The following is an 18,395-nucleotide window of genomic DNA, read 5'->3' as shown; positions in this document are numbered from 1 at the left end:
TAGCATTTTATTGCATGACATAAGTATTTGATCACCTACCAACCAGTAAGAATTCTGGCTCTCACAGACCTGTTAGTTTTTCATTAAGAAGCCCTCCTGTTCTCCACTCATTACCTGTATTAACTGCACCTGTTTGAACTCGTTACCTGTATAAAAGACACCTGTCCCCACACTCAATCAAACAGACTCCAACCTCTCCACAATGGCCAAGACCAGAGAGCTGTGTAAGGACATCAGGGATAAAATTGGTGAGAAGGCAACAACTGTTGGCGGCAATTATTAGAAAAGGAAGAAGTTCAAGATGACGGTCAATCACCCTCGGTCTGGGGCTCCATGCAAGATCTCACATCGTGGGGATCAATGATCATGAGGAAGGTGAGGGATCAGCCCAGAACTACACGGCAGGACCTGGTCAATGACCTGAAGAGAGCTGGGACCACAAGTCTCAAAGAAAACCATTACTAACACATCTACGCCGGCACGGATTAAAATCCTGCCAGCGCACGAAGGTCCCGCCTGCTCAAGCCACGCATGTCCAGGCCCGTCTGAAGTTTGCCAATGACATCTGGATGATCCAGAGGAGGAATGGGAGAAGGTCATGTGGTCTGATGAGACAGAAATAGAGCTTTTGGTCTAAACTCCACTCGGCCGTGTTTGGAGGAAGAAGAAGGATGAGTAAACCCCAAGAACACCATCCCAACCGTGAAGCATGGAGGTGGAAACATCATTCTTTGGGGATGCTTTTCTGCAAAGGGAACAGGATGACTGCACCGTATTGAGGGGAGGATGGATGGGGCCATGTATCGCGAGATCTTGGCCAACACCTCTTCCCTCAGTAAGAGCATTGAAGATGGGTCGTGGCTGGGTCTTCCAGCATGACAACGACCCGAAACACACAGCCAGGGCAACTAAGTAGTGGCTCCGTAAGAAGCATCTCAAGGTCCTGGAGTGGCCTAGCAGTCTCCAGACCTGAACCCAATAGAAATCTTTGGAGGGGAAAGTCCTATTGCCCAGCGACAGCCCCGAAACCTGAAGGATCTGAGAAGGTCTGTATGGGAGGAGTGGGCCAAAATCCCTGCTGCAGTGGTGTGCAAACCTGGTCAAGAACTACAGGAAACGTATGATCTCTGTAATTGCAAACAAAGGTTTCTGTACCAAATACTAAGGTCTGCTTTTCTGATGTATCAAATACTTATGTCATGCAATAAAATGCTAATMAATRACTTAAAAATCTTACAATGTGATTTTCTGGATTTTTGTTTTAGATTCCGTCTCTCACAGTTGAAGTGTACCTATGATAKAAATTACAGACCTCTACATGRTTTGTAGGAAACACTGCCTATTTTGCAGGTTATSAAATACTTGTTCTCCCCACTGTAGTTCCCACTTCTTGTTTTTATATAGCACTTGTTCAGAAAGGACAGTTGATTTATAAGACAAAACATGATCTCAAATGAGAAATACTAGGTACTCTATTTTAACAAACCGAACGCCATGGTGTGTTTTTGCGGTGGTGGGAGCATTCGGAATTATGGGCCCAGTAGCTGGCGGAGGTGCGAAAAATAGACAAGTTCTGGGTGTGTCGAGGCTTGGCCCCTCACTGGCCAATCACAATGTGCCCCATGGCGAAATATCTGGTCGCTTTAAGTTGTGTATTTACAGTATTTTATGTATTGCATTGTCAACAAATTGAATTCAAATGTTAGACTGAACATATTTGCTAAATATGTTTGCAATCCACATTGTTCTTATGAATAATGGAAATACATAGTTAAACAGGCTATAACAATCACACTGATATAGGGTTATGCCTTATAAATTCTAGTCTGGAAATGGACATGCTAAACTCCCGAGTGATGCAGCGGTCTAAGGCACTGCATCTCAATGCTAGAGGTATCACTACAGACCCTGGGTCGATTCCGGCTGTGATTGGGAGTCCATTATGGCGGTGCACAACTGGCTCAGCATCGTACGGGTTAGGGTTTAGCCGGGGTAGGCCATCATTGTAAATAAGAATTTGTTCTTAACTGATTTGCCAGGTAAAATAAAAAATAAAAACATAGTCAATAAGCAGGATAAAATTCACTAAGCTACTGTTAAGGCCTAAAAATACAGTGTATCATTCCAATAAAAATGTAACAACTTGTTTTAAATAGGATCGGGTCAGAAGCAGAATATCATTAATCGCTTCACTCGTTCCATGGCGCTATGTGCACACGTAGGCCTAAATGTCTTTACGCATAACATTTGTACGTCCCATAAAATACTAGGCTCCTGTCAATTGTATCATTGCTTACATGCAAGGCAGATTCTTAAAAAATACACCATTATAGTTTGGAGGAGCGTCTCTTTCATAATCGGACGATGGCCGCTCTTTGAACATGGGATGGATAGCTTACTTGATCAAGCGAAATGCAGGTTTGTGAATAATGAAAATGCATGAGTCACAAAACCTGCAGTACTTCAAAGCACTCTCAGTACACCATTTAAAACCACTTTTTTTCATAGGCTACTTTTGGCTAATGGCCAGGATAAAAAGACACACCTATGTGATGCTACTAAACCAGCCTTGATTAAGGGGAGGGTAGGCTATGCTTGATTTCTAATCAAATATAAGGAAATGGGGGGGGGGYAACCATTTGTGTTTTTATATTTCTAAATACGAGATTCACCGGCACATCTCTCCTTACATTCACCAATTTGTAAGTCGCTCTGGATAAGAGCGTCTGCTAAATGACTTAAATGTAAATGTACATGGGCACTGTGCGTCATGGCTGGACAGACTGTGCTTCCCCTCTCAAATCCATGTTATTATCAACTGCGTTATCGTTAAGACCRGCTTTTTGTGGGTCTTAACTTTCCATTAGCGCTACATAAAATTGTCKGTTTTAGGCTTGTTTTTAGGACACACCATAAATATTGCCATCCCTCCTACCTCAATTTACCTGATGTTTGACAGGTAAATTGACAAACCTGGCGTTGAGGCTGGAAAATGTAGGTGTTCCAGTTTTTCCATGACAAAATTGCAAATAAAGTGCGGGAGCCCCCACCTCTTTAGCAGCAGCCGAAAATAGAGCCCTTGGTATGTTAATGTCAATGGGGTGGAAAATGGAAAAGAGCACCTGTTCAATATTTGTATTGCTGTTATATTAGGGAAGACACACACATGCCATGCACAAACAACCACACACACAGAGCACTGGTGTACCGGACACCCAGCAGCCCCCGCCAGGTGGGGGGGTCCACGAGCTCTGGGGGRCAAGCGCCTGTCATTGATGTCTATCWRTCTCAGGAAAGACTGTCTGGGTTCTCAATACTCACTATAGAAAACAGTCGGCCGCACAACCTAAGCCTACAGGCCGTGGTGAAAACATTTGCACACAAAAATGCAAGGTGACATAGACTAATAACTGTAGCCTTCCACAAGCACAGCCACAGATAAACAATTTAATGGTTAGGCTATTTGATCTGTAATTGTTATAAATGTCGGATACATTTTTACTCAGTCTCGTACAGTAAGATGTCATTTCTTCCTGAGAGCAGCAGAGTAAAAAAAGAACATAACTATCTGCACCTGCTTCCTGACGCCCTGTGTCTACGTTACAGAATACTGCCTCAGAAATTATGGAAGCAACAGATGATTACACCATCTTCCAGACGGTCAAGGAACAGGGTCWTCTACTCCACCAACACCACGACCAGCTGGCTCTACTAGGTACGACCATGAAGGAGGTTCTCTGCCTTCTCCACCACCTCGACACCACCAGCGAGGTTCTCCATACCTCTGATGGAGGGCCTCCTACCACGGGTAGTCACAGTGAGCCAGTTCCCCAGTCTACCCAGCCGTCCGCCCAGGTCACCGATGCCCTGCTTTCCCTTCCGGAAGAAGGATGACGGTGCTCCATCGAAATGCTGTGGCTTCCTATCAGACGGGAGCCCCCACCACCGAGAGGTCCAAGGTTGCCACGGTCATTACCCTGCTGACCGGACGGGAGTTGGAGAGGGTTACGGACTTCTGGGAGAGAGGAGAAGACYAGTTGGTTTCCTATGAGAGGTTCATGGCTCTGTTCAGGGAATGAGCCGGCGCGCCGCACTCTATTCCGCAGTGGACTGTGGGAGGAGGTCCAGACAGAGTTGGCATGTCCAGATGACAACCTATCCTTGGACGCTCTCATCTTGGTGGCCATCCGTCTAGTGTGTCGGAGTCCACCTCGCCACTCGCCCCCCTCCTTTGGCTGTCCTGAGGCAGAGCCTGAACGTGAGGGTCACACACCTCTCCGCGGCAGAGTGGCGTCGCAGTAGACAGCCGGACCTCTGTCCCTATTGCAGCCAGGAGGGACCGCAGCTTCAGCGGTGTCCGGTGCGCCCTAACCGGGGTCCACTAGAGCAGAGGGGTGGCCCCGTGACCTTCCGTCTCCCAGGGTAGGAGTGAGTATTCCATCATCACTTTCCGCCAAACCGTTTCTGGTTTCAATTTCACTGGCTGGTTCTCCCTCATCTGCTGTCTCTACAGCTATAGTGGACTCTGTTGCTGGGAACTTAATGGAACAGGCCCTGGCCTCCTCCTTGAACATAACTTCATACCCTCTCTCCTCTTCTTTTCCTGTCCAAGCTCTGGATATGCAACCATTGGGATCTGGCACAATTACTCACGTCACAGCATCATTCACACTCAGCGTGGGACCCAAGCACCAGGAAAGCATTCCCTTCTTCATCATCACGACACCCATACACAGTCATCCTCAGCCTACCATGGCTCCAACTCCATAATCCCACCATCTCCTGGTCAGAGAGGAGGATTACCGCCTGGGGATTAGGATGTTTTCCTGCACCCTGTGGTTCCACGTCGGTGGAAGGCCCTGTGAGTCTCTGCCAGTCTATCAATTGGTCTTCCTGTATCGTTGGCCCCATGTTTTGGGATGTAGATGTGGACATCCATCAGGCTCTGGATGGGGAACCCGCTCCTGCCACCTGCCCTCCGGAGCACATCAACATCCCCACGGGGGTCAGAGATCAGTTGCTGACCTGGGCACACACGTCCCTCGCTGCTGGACACCCAGGTATCACCCGCACCACTCAATCTCTTTCTGACAAATACTGGTGGCTCACTTTGGAGCAGGACGTTGCACACTATGTCAACTCATGTTCAGTATGTACTCAATCTAAATCTCCTCAGCATGCTCCAGCAGGTAAACTCTTCCCCTTCCCGTGCCTCAGCATCCCTGGTTTCATCTGTCCATTGATTTTGTCACTGATCTCTCCTCCTCTGATAGTTTCACCACGATTTTGTTGGTTGTGGACAAATTCTAAAAATAATGCTGTTTTATCCTTCTCTCTGGTCTCCCTACCGCTCTCCAGGTTGCTGAGGCACTGTTCCAGCAGGTCTTCTGGCACTATGGCCTTCCTGAGGATATTGTCTCCGATCATGTCCCCCGATTCACATCACTTGTATGGAAGGCTTTCATYGAGAAGCTGGGAGTCACTGTCAGCCTCACGTCAGAGTACCGGCCTCAATCTAACGGGCAGGTGAAGAGGATGAACCAGGAGCTGGGGAGGTTCCCGAAGGAGTCACTGCCAGGACCTGCCGGGGGAGTGGGCCCGATTCCTTCTTTGGGCTGAATACGACACTCCTCTACCGAGCTGACTCCTTTCCAGTGTGTGCTAGGCTATCAGCCAGCCCTGGCTCCGTTGACTCCGAGCCAGACCAAAGCAACTGCAGTAGACGAGTGGTTCAGGCATGCAGAAATGGTATGGAACGATGCCTACGCGAGTCTCCAGCGCGCCGCCACCCCGGTGAGGCTCCCGTGTTCCATCCTGGTGATCGCATCTGGCGCTCTACCAGGAACCTGGTTTTTGGGGCCATTCATGGTACTTAGGAGGGTCAACAATGTAATTTACAGATTACAACTCCCCACTAACTACCGGATCTCACCATCTTTTCATGTCTTTTCATGTTTCCCTCCTCAGGCCGGTGGTTCCTGGTCCCCTGGTTGATGCCATCCCCCACGACACCCCTCCGCCTCCCTTGGACATCGAGGGGAGCCCCGCCTATGCCGTTTGCTCAATCCTGGACTCCTGATGCCGTGGGGGTCCGCTCCAGTTCCTGGTGGACTGGGAGGAGTACGATCCAGTGGAGCGGTGCTGAGTTCCGGCGGACAACATTCTAGATACCAACATCATCTGAGAATTCCACCTTCGCCGACCGTCCTGCTCCTCGCCCTCGGGGCCATCCTCCTGGCCGGTGTCATATGTTAAGCACACAAAGTAACCAGTGATCTAAAGTTTAAATGCAACAATGTTTCCCACAAGTTATTTTCAAAGAGATGGCTAACAGCATGCGAGCTGCAATAACAAAACATTTGGTTTGCTCCGGTCTTGAATCGGTCTCGATTCAATCGGTCTGAATCGGTCCTGAATCGGTCTGGTATTGAACACCACACTGCTAAATAGCCACGGTAGCTAGCTAGACTGGTTCTTCCTAGCTAGCTGACTTGCATCACCACCTACTTACGTTAAGGTTACATACATTAATGTACATACAAATAGCTAGCTACATTGTGGAAAAAAGTAATTTAACAATTTAGCTAGCTAAGTACCAAACATACTTTTGCATACTGATGTACTCAAATACCAGTGAAAATCTCATGGCTTTGTATAGAGGAATGTTCATTCAAGGTTTTGTGTGGAGGATGCAGCCTAACTGGAAGGAATGACTCCATATTTTCACCTTACCCATGCATTTTTGGGAAATTCCCCCAGCTCCACATATTACACTAGCAATGGCAATGATGGTATTGGGAAAGACAGTACCTGTTACCAGATGGCTAACATGAATGACTTGCTATCTATTGTACTTTGACAGATATTTGTTTTGTTCTTTTAGACAATTCGTCCCTGCGTCCCTGCGAGCGGCTGGGGCCASACATCAGAGTGGTGCTGCTGGGTCTCCCTGCGAGGAGAGTGGCTGGGGCTGGGGGCAGACAACAGAGTGGTTCTGCCGGCATGTGTTGTCAGCTCCACCAGGAGTAGTCGCAATATATAATATCTATTCAATGTTTAATCAAACAAAAGTATAAATACAGGCTTACTGCACACCCTTGTRATTATTCCATGCATAACTTTAGTCAAGGGTTTGCTACATCACTTGCAGTTGAACAGGTTTAGAGGTTTAATATATCAGAGGCCACAAAAGTAAAATGCTGGCTTTATTCAGATACATGGTTGTCTCCAAATAACATTTTATTTGTCACATGCACCGTATACAACAGGAGTACCGTGAAATGCTTACTTAGGAGCCCTTAACCAGCAATGCATAGTAAAAAAAAAAGTAAGAACAATTTGTAAATAAACTAAATGAAAAATAGAAACGCAATAAAAAACAACAACAAGGCTATATACACAAGGGGTACCGGAACCGAGTCAATGTGCAGGGGTACGGGTCAGTCAAGGTATTTCAGGTAATATGTACATGTAGGTAGGGGTAAAGTGACTATGCATAGATAATAAACAGAGTAGCAGCTGCGTCGGTATGTGTGTCAGTGTGCGTGTGGCATCAACATGCACGCGTGTGTGTTTTGGAGTGTAGTTTAGTATGTGTGAACATCAAGCCTGAGTCAGTAGAAAATTATAGTAAATAAGAATGCAAATAGTCCAGGTAGCCATTTGATGAACTTCTCAGCAGTCTGATACCTTGGGGGTAGACGCTGTTAAGGAGCCTTTTGGTCCCAGACTTGGCGTTCCGGTACCACTTGTTGTTTGGTACCAGAAAGAACAGTCTATGACTTGGGTGGCTGGGGTCTTTGACAATTTTTAGGGCCTTCCTCTGACAACGCTTGGTATAGAAGTCCTGAATGGCAGGAAGCTCGGCCCAAGTATTGTACTGATCCATACGCACTACCCTATGTAGAGCCTTGCGGTCGGATGTCGAGGAGTTGCCATAACAAGCTGTGATGCAAACAGTCAGGATGCTCTCGATGGTGCAGCTGTATATCTTTTTGAGGATATGAGATCACATGCCAAATCTTTTCAGCCTCCTGAGGGGGAATAGGCATTGTTGTGCACGCTTCACAACTGTCTTAGTTTGTTTGGCCCATGATAGGTCCTTAGTGATGTGGACACCAAGGAACTTGAAGCACTCAACCAGATCCACTACAGCTCTTTCGATGTGAATGGGGGTGTGCTCGGCCCTCCTTTTCCTGTAGTCCACGATCATCTCCTTTGTCTMGATCACGTTGAGGGAGAGGTTGTTGTCCTGGCACCAGGTCTCTAACCTCCTCCCTATAGGCTGTCTCATTGTCGTCGGTGATCAGGCCTACCATCGTCATGTCGTCTGCAAACTTAATGATGGTGTTGGAGTTGTGCATGGCCACGCAGTCGTAGGTGAACAGGGAGTACAGGAGGGGACTAAGCACGCACCCCTGAGGGGCCCCCGTGTTGAGGGTCAGCATGGCAGATGTGTTGTTGCCTACTACCCTCACCATCTGGGGGCGGCCAGTCAGGAAGTCCAGGATCCAGTTGCACAGGGAGGTGTTCAGTCCCAGGGTTCTTAGCTTAGTGATGAGTTTGTAGGGCAACTACAGAGTTGTGCTGTGAWCTGCAGGTAGCCACTATTCGTGGAGGAGGGCAGGATAACCGCAGGGTGACCCTAACCCTACTGTGACGACCAGAGGTACCTACAGGGAAGAAAATGCAAATAGAGAGAAYAGTCAGGTGGTAATAAATGAATGAGTCTTACCAGGTTCCATGGGTCAATCAATCCATTCCGTCCTCCATCCTCATCTGAGACCGGGTAATCAATACATTGATGCAATAMGTAAGCTAATGAAKATYTTTTTATAACAGAAAGTTGTATAGAGTATTTGTATCAATCAGTTCATGAATCATTTGAACTTTAGCAAAAAAGCAACTGCCCAACTATACACACTTCAGTTGTAACACTGTAATAACTCACTCAGAGAAGTCACGTGTCTGGTCAGTGAGATTGGAGAGGAATGATATGACTAAAATGACATTCTCATAATGTAGGTAGAGGACTAAAAAAGTAATTACCTGTTGATGAGGAGCTCACAGAACTTGTAATTGCCCGTCTGCAGTGATGGTGAGCGCAGTGTCTCGAGAGTTCAGCTTAGCCATAGGTCAGCATAGCCACCCAACTATGCTTCATGAGAAGAATCTGAGCAAACGTTTGGGTCAGTGATGTACCGCGTGACACTTACACCACTCTGTCTAACACCACAGTTAATGTCTTTGACTCTAGCCCAGATAACATGACATGTCAGGTTCACCTTGGTGCGGTGCTCCACGCTGGCCTTGCGGTCCAACACTAGACCGCCTTTGCCTGGCCCTGGAAGCAGGTCAGGGTCAGTGGGTCAGTGGTTCCTGCTTCCTGCTGACTAGAGCGAGGCAAGATTTGTTTCTATAAAAAAGCCCACTTTAAATCTTAGCTTAATAACAAGCTCATTAGTATGCTTGTTAAACGTTAAATCATTGTCAATCCAAGTACCGTGGAATTGTATGCAGGGGCTCGTTCGGTTATAGAACCATCCGATGAGTGAAGATGTAATCAATCTGAGACAATCTTATGAGAACTTCAAAACAGTATATATTTCGTTTTGCCCGTATTAAATCAGCAAGGGGTTAATGTACAGCTGCAAAATCAGACTGTAGCCTCGTCACAGCCAGGACAGCAGTCGGGGCAATTCACTATTTACAGTGATGTTTTATTGTCCTTAGCACAAGTTGCACCTGTGCCACACCTGTCAGGTGGATGGATTATCTTGGCAATGGAGAAATGCTCACTAACAGGGATGTAAACAAATGTATGCACAACATTTGAGAGAAATAAGCTTTTTGTGACTATGAAACGTTTCTGGGATTTTTTTAAATTCAGCTCATGAAACATGGGACCAACACCATGACATGCTGCATTTATATTTMTGTTCAGTGTGCAGTGACCCCTGCGGAGCACCTTTATGTACTTCAAGAAATTCGGAGTTAACCACATTAATCACGATGAACTGAGTTCTATCYCTAAGATAATCATGAAACCATGAACGGGCATCAGAGGCCATGCCAATCGAGGACAACTTGTTCAATACAATTGKATGATCAACAGTATCAAAAGCATTTGACAGGTCCACAACAAGGCAGCACAATTCATTTTAGCATCTAAAGCATTGACAATATAATGAACAACTAATGTGGTTTCTGTGATACTGCTGTTCCCTGGCCTAAACCCAGATTGATTTATATTCAAAATACCATGGTCAGATAAAAAAAAGGAGCGAAGTTGCTTATTTACAAAAGATGAGAGAATCTTAACTAGATATGGAAGCCTGGAGATGGGACGATAGTTATCAAGATCACTACTACCCCCGCTCTTATGGAGTGGCAGCACATAAGCTGTTTTCCCGATAACAATGTTATATTTTAGATATGGGTTACAGAYCCAGCAATGAAAGGGGCYYAACATTTGAGCATACCTGGCTCCAATTGGTCAGCCCCTGTGGATTTATATGTATCAATAGCTAGTAAGGCACCAAAGGACATATTTTTCTGTGAATTGACAAAATGCTAAAAACTTGATACCCTTCTCCGAGTGTCACGCCCATGCCTTTTGGTTGGCCAGGGCGTGAGTTGGGTTGGGGTGGGCATTCTATGTTTTGTTATGTGTGTGTATATTCTTAATGTGTTTGGCCTGTATGGTTCCCAATCAGAGGCAGTGTAATCGTTGTCTCTGATGAGAACCATATTAGGTAGCCATTTTCCCATGGTGTTTGTGGGTATTGTTTTCTGTTTTGCTGTCTGCACTTCAATGTTCTTTAGTCGTTTTGTTTGTTTTTTGTTCAGTTTCATATTTTAAAAAGAATGAATACTTACCACGCTGCACCCTTGGTCATTTCCTTCTCCCGACAACAGCCTTACACCGAGTCCAATCTGCAAAATACCCGAATCAGCATGTTTAAGTCTACTTCTTATAAATAGTAGGGCTTACGCCTCTTTCAAAAAGGTAGGCTGCTGCAATAAAATGATGATTAAAATTATCTCTGATGGCATTTTTGTCCATAATGGGGCCAGAGTCTAAATGAATTTGTTGGGGCACAGAGGAGGAAGTACAACCCTTTAGAGATTTGACAGTTTTCCAGAATATAGCCGGATTCCCCGTACAATCAGAAATAGTGGTTACATAATAATCAGATTTAGGGCTTWCTGATTCGTCTTATACATTGAAACCTCAGTTGCCTAAAATATTGCCAATCTGGGCCTAAGCCTGTGTTCCTGGCCTTGACCTAGGTAACATTTCTATTACGAATGACTTCAGATAATTTTGTTTCTCTTTGTGATGACACGAGGCTTAGATTTATGCATTCTCACATCTCCAACACAACTGGGCAATCGTCACTGATGTCTTGGGTGAAGACACCAGTAGAAACTATATTTCTCTGGTCTGTTCGTRAAAATAAGATCAATTTGAGTAGGCWTGAAAGGATCTTTAGGGTTGGGCCGTGTAGGCTTTGTCACTAGCTGGGTTAGGTTTCAAATCAAATCAAATTTTATTGGTCACATACACATGGTTAGCATAGCATGTGAGGTGTAGCGAAATGCTTGTGCTTCTAGTTTCGACCATGCAGTAATATCTAACAAGTAATCTAACAATTTCACAACAACTACCTTACACACACAAGTGTAAAGGAATGAATAAAGAATACGTACATATAAATATATGGATGAGCGATGGCCAACGGCTAGGCAAGATGCAGTAGATGGTATAGAGTACAGTATATACAGTAATATGAGATGAGTATGTAGGGTATGTAAACAATTAATAAAGTGAATTGTTTAAAGTGACTAGTGATACATTTATTACATCCAATTTTTAATTATTAATTTTACCTGCCTCAGAAACCCGGATCCGGGAGCACCCCCACCCCCCCACACTGATTAGCATAGCTAGCATAGCTTCACAAGTAATAGTGCATCTAAATATCATTAATCATCAAGTTCCAAGACACCAGATGAAAGATACAGATCTTGTGAATAAACCCATCATTTCTGTTTTTAAAATGTTTTACAGGGAAGACAACAGTATGTAAATCTATTAGCTAACCACCGTTAGCTACAAATACACCATTTTTTCTTTGTCCACCATTTTTCTCCAACACTACTAGCTATCCCATTTCGGCCAATAAGATATTGATAGGCCAACTAACCAAGAAAAAACTCATCAATGACAGTCTGATAAACATATTTTATGGTATAAGGATAGGTTTTGTTAAGAAAATGTGCATACTTTCCAGGTAGACAATCCACAGTTTACAATTGCACCCCCATTCCAACTCCGACTAGAATTACTACAGAGAGCAACGTGTATGACCAATTACTCATCAAAAAACATTTCAATAAAATAGACAAAGCATACAATGGATAAGAACGATTCGTATGTGATTTCAGAACAATATTTCAGATTTTCTACGCGTTTTAACGACGAAACACAATACAATCGGATAAGTTAGCATACCACAGTGCAAAACGTCACCGCATGAAATTCAAGCCAAAGGGAGCCATATCGTTAATCATCGCCAAAAGAATAAATTTTTTCACTAACCTTTTCAGATTTTTCCGATGACACTCCTGGAACATGATATACAACTACATATTACTTGTTTGTTCGAAAATGTGCATATTTAGCCATAAAAAAAAACGTGGTATAACAATGAAAATAAGTAAGCAATCAAGCCTCAACTGTTGCGGACGCCAATCTTTCATAGTGATCTAGTTTTAATCGAAAGCTAAATCATATAAATTGACTAAAAATACAGGGTTGACAAGGAATCGAACGACAAAATTAGTTTCTTAATGCAATGCGCTGATTAGCATTTCTAAACATTATCCTTCACTGTGCAATACAGGGTTCGCCAAGCGAAGCCTATGCAAAAAAATGGCGGAAATATGGCCGTTAAAAATATTTCTGACAGAACAACGATTTATCATATTAAATTTTCTTACAGAGGTGTTTCTCCATCAGATCTCTTGGCAATGTATCCTTTTTGGGTCTAAATCTTCTTTGGTCGAAAGGATGTCCTCTGTCCGTCGAAATGCCACTAACGTTCGACCGCGGAACCCCCTCCGAAACGTGCCAAAGCTTCAAAAGAGCTCACATAGAAATTCCTCAAATCGGCACTAACACGGATTATAAATTGCTATAAAACGTTTTAAAAATTACTAGGGTTATGATGTTCTCACTCCTATAATCGAATTAATTACCGACGGATACATTTCCGTTGATAACCGAGCCTTTTGAAAATGCAATTCCGAGGTCCTGTTCTGCGTAATGGCCAAGATCGAAAGGGGGGCTACCCTCACTCCTTGCCTTTTATAACCTCTGAGAGCTATGCAAAAAGCCCTTCCACTTTCTCATTGTTACTGAATCCAGGGAAAGGCGGGGCAGTTAATGTCGTTCCATAGGATACACACAGACCTAAAAACTGATCTGAAACCAGAGCTTCGTTCTCAGGACGCTTCGCCACTATCCTGTCATGGATTTCGCTGTAGAAACGAGTTCTGGGTCACCCACAGCATAATTCCAACGTTTTATGAAACTAGAGAGTGTTTTCTATACAATAGAATTTATAATATGCATATTGTACGAGCAAGAATTGAGCAGAGGCAGTTTTAATTTGGCGACACCGAAAAAATAAATGCTAACTGCTCCCCTATTGACAAAAGTTTTAAAGTGGCTAGAGATTTTGAGTCAGTATGTTGGCAGCAGCCACTCAATGCTTAGGTGATTGGCCTGTTTAACAGTCCTAATGGCTTTGGAGATAGAAGCCTGTTTTTCAGTCCTCTCGGTCCACAGCTTTTGATGCCACTGTTACTGAACTCACCTTTCTGGATGATAGCGGGGTGAACAGGCAGTGGCCTCGGGTGTTCGTTGTCCTCTGATCGATCTTTTTGGCCTTCCTGTTGCCATCGGGTGCTGTACGGTTGTTTCCTGTAATGTAATGTTAGTCTTATGGCCTTTTTACAAAGGATAGATTTTTCAATCAGTTGGCTTCGGTGAGCCAATTACTGGAGAAATATATTAACCTTTTTTTATCTTTGGAAAATCTGTCTTTATCGCAATGTGATGTCTCACCCTGGTGTCTTTGGAGCTGATAAGGCACAACTGTTTCCTAGACCTATCTATTTGTAGGCTGTGTGTGTTTTGGTGTGTTTTGTCATACATCACAGGTGCTGTGTAAGCAAGGAACACAGAGACACAACTGGGGAGCAAGGGATCAGGCAGATAATTGCAAAAACAGATGGAGAAGAACAGAGGAGAAAGAAAAGAGAGCAGTGGAGGCTCCTCAGAGGGAGCAAAGGGAAGGACCATCTCAGTGAAGTTCATTAAAAAAAACAGTGAAACTTAAAAAGTTATCCTTTTAGATCAAAAAACGAAATTATATCAAATCACCAAATAATTGGGTTTAAACAACTGTTTTTCCAATGACACGTCTCAGTAGCCCAGCAGCACTCCAAGGTAGTACATGGTGTAGTTGGGGAGGACAGCTAGCTCTTCTGTCCTCCTCTGGTTACATTGACTTTCATTGAAAAACCTAGGAGGCTCATGGTTCTCCCTCTTCCATAGACTTAGCAGATAATTATGACAAGTTTCCGGAGGACGTCTCCAACCTGTCTGAAGCTCTTTGCACACAAACTGACCGGTGTTGTTCACACCAAATCAAGGATCAGAGAATGAATCTAGTACTGGAAAGCATTAAGATACAGCTAGCTTGAGCCACTGCAGTGCATAAAGACTGTGGTGAGTAGCTTGACTTAATGAGAAAGACAAATAATTTAACAGTTTTTTTTAAAAGTATTTCTTCCAAAATTTTGAAGTGAGAGAGAGATAGCTACAGATATTTCTTAGTAATTTTTTAAAACTGTAACTCTTTCTTAGCTAGTTAGTTTATCCAACTGAAACCCCGGCCTCAAACAGAGAGGGATGTATGTTTAGCTAGCTGGCTATGGCTATCCAAACTGTACACTCTTCCAAGTCAGGTACGCTTTTGGTTTCATTAAATTTATTGCCACTTGTGGTCATGGTGTACTGCTAACTGCTTTCTGACTGTACACTGGTCTGGCATTATTATAGTGTGTTTACTAACGTAATTAGGTCTGGTAGCGATGTTGATAAGATGTGACAACGATGTGTTGTGTGTAGTGGTTCGCTGTCATGAAATGACGTGGTCACAGACAGCTGGATGTGTTGTGCACTAAAGTCACAAAGCGAAGCGGAAAAGGAGAGAGGAGGAGAGTGCAATGGATGGTTGTGAGATGGAATAATATATAACAACGAGTTGAGTATGCTGTTTTGTGGCTGCTATTGAGTGACTGTGTTTTGCGTATATCAGGAGTGATTTATTTTGCGATCTGTTGAAAAACTTTTATTTATATGTATTGTTTGTTATTGAATCCCCATTAGCTGTTGCAAAAGCAGCAGCTATTCTTCTGGGGTCCACATAAAAACATGACATATAATAGCACAAGTTCAAGGACAGAACTACACAAAAAATTTTTTTTAGCAAAGGCACATGTAGACTACATATCAACTTACATACACAAAACTATCTAGGTCAATAGGGAGAAGCGTTGTGCGTGAGGGTGTTGTTTTATCTGTTTTTGAACCAGGTTTACTGTTCACTTGGCAATATGAAGATGGAACTGGAATACTGAATGCAATAATGGCTCTCTATAATACTGGTCCGCTTTCTTGAATTTGTTCTGGATTTGGGGACTGTGAAAAACAAACTAGGGGCATGTCTGGTGGGGTAAGTGTGGTGTGTTCAGAGCTGTGTGTAATTTGACTTATGCAAAAAGTTGTTTCTTATTGAAAAGAAGTAATGCAGTCTCAGTCTCCTCCTCAACTCTTAACCAAGAGAGACTGGCATGCATATTTAAATTATCTTCGCCCTCTGAATTACAATCGAAGGCAAGATCGTGCCACTTCCTGTTCTGGGAAGCTGCAGCTTAACTTAGGTCTTTCCTGCCGCACTCGACCAATGACTGGACAATAATCAAAATAAGACAAAACTATAGCCTGCAGCGACCTTGCTTTTTTGGAGTGTGGTAAAAAGCAGGGCATCTCTCTACTACAAGACCGATCTTCCCCCATCTTTTATATCAATCCTCAGGTTGTTTTTACATCAATAATCGATAATATTTCAACCGAAGGTAACCTATTCAATACTCCAGAAAGAAAGAAAATGTCGAGCTACATCTCTCGCGCACTGGAACTAATCAAAGGACACTGACGGTTTTGAAAAATCTTGCTCATTTTTCATCAAAGAAAACTTGAAACTATGTCTAAACCTGGTCCAGCCTGAGGAAGCCATTTGAAAAATGAATCTGGTTGATACCCCTTTAAATGGAGGAGGGGCCAGGCAAGGAACAGGGTATTTTTCCAAAATAAAGGCCTTCGGGGTTAGATTTTCTCAGGTTTTCGCCTGCAAAAATCCAGTTTCTGTTATACTCGCCGACAATATTTTTTGACAGTTTGGAGTGTTTTCTATCCTATCTGTCAATTATATGCATATTCTAGCATCTGACCTGAGAAATTGTCTGGTTTCCCTGGGGAACGTTTTTTTCCAAACTAAAAATTCTGCCCCCCTAGCTGAAAGGAAGTTATATTGTAGGTGTAACATGTATACACAGGGCACTGTAAGAAGAGACTTGGTCTCAGTCCCTGTATCCTTGTTGAATATAAATGTTAATAAATAAATGCTAGTGGCTTTTATTTGTAAAATTTCCATTTTACAAATACGAATTTCACAAAGGAAGAAATAGAGAATAAAAACTACATCAACTAACCTTTGATTAATCTTTCATCAGATGAGCACTCAGTAGGACATCATGTTCCACAATACTTTATGTTTTGTCTCGATAATGTGTATATTTATATCACAAATCTCGGTTTAATTTGGCGCCATGTTCAGAACTGCCTCAAAATATCCGAGTAATTACAGAGAGCCACGTCCATAAAGGAACTACTCATCATAAACTTTGGATGAAAGATACATGTTTACATATAAATTAAAGATACACTGTTCTTATGCAACCGCTTGTGTCAGATTTAAAAAAACATCTCTAGTAAAAAAAGCCACATGCATCATCTGAGACGGCGCTCAATATACAATACATTTCTCCGCTGTTGGAGTCAACAGAAATACGAAATTAATCATAAATATTCCTTTACCTTTGATTATCTTCATCAGAATTGGCCAATGCCAGGAATCCTATTTCGCACAATAAATCGTTTTTTTTGTTCGATAATGTCCATTACTTATGTCAATTAGCAATTTAGCTAGCATGTGTAGTACACGTGTCCAACACTGGCGCAAGTGAAGGCAAACCGTCGGACTGAAACTTCAAAAAGTGAATATTAAAGTTCGAATAAACTTGGTCCAAACTTAGTAGAGAATCATCTTCAGGATTGTTGTTATCATATATATCCCATAAACGTCCAACCGGGAGCTATTTCTTACATGTCTGTATAAGTAAAAGTGGCACAATTCCATTCCAATGACTAGCGCGCATGACCAGGAACTGGCAATCTGCCGACAGTGACTGAAACACTCCAATCCGGTCCCACATCACACTAGAGGCTTCATTCCAGTTCTACTGACTGTTGACATCTAGTGGATAGGCTATGAAGTGGCAAACCAGATCCATAAATTAAGGAATAGGGATGAACTTTCCATGACCCTTTTCAGATTCTCAACCTTCTTTTGGAAGTTTGGCCTGCCATATGAGTTCTGGTTATTACTGCAGACATAATGTCAAACAGAACCGTCAGAGTGTTTTTCCTATTCATAGTAATAATAATGCTATATGTACTCTGGGACAGAGTGGAGGCGTTCTTTGGACCCATTCATCCAAAAGTGAAAATGCTGCCCTATCCCTAAAAAGTTATAACCCACATTTTTTCAAACAGTTGCTAAGAAGCTGGCGCAAGCTGGCAGCAAGCTTATAGTCCTGCTCTTAGAACAAGTAAAGGCCGCTTTTACCACTCTTTGGGGTTAGCGGAATTACTTTGGCTTTCCTCCAGGTCTGAGGACAACCACTTTACTCTAGACTCAGTTGAAGATATTGACGCAATCGAAGTGGCGCTATATGGTCAGCTTAGTCCTCCAGTATCTTGCCATTCTAAAGTTGTCAATGCGGGGGTTGTCATTATTGATCGATAACAAATTGTTTCCAAATGTTCAAACTTTGCATGCTTTTCTTTCATTATTAGTTTATTATGGCATGAATCGATGGCTCACTGTTCTTGTTGCATTTCCTGCTAAGTTTGCCCACTTTTGCTATTTAAGTAATCATTCAAATATTGGGTACATAAACATGGCTTTGTGATGTAT

This window comes from Salvelinus sp. IW2-2015, linkage group LG25 (assembly GCF_002910315.2).
Source record: "Salvelinus sp. IW2-2015 linkage group LG25, ASM291031v2, whole genome shotgun sequence".
NCBI classification, from domain to species: Eukaryota; Metazoa; Chordata; class Actinopteri; order Salmoniformes; family Salmonidae; genus Salvelinus; species Salvelinus sp. IW2-2015.
This window is presented reverse-complemented; position numbering follows the sequence as displayed.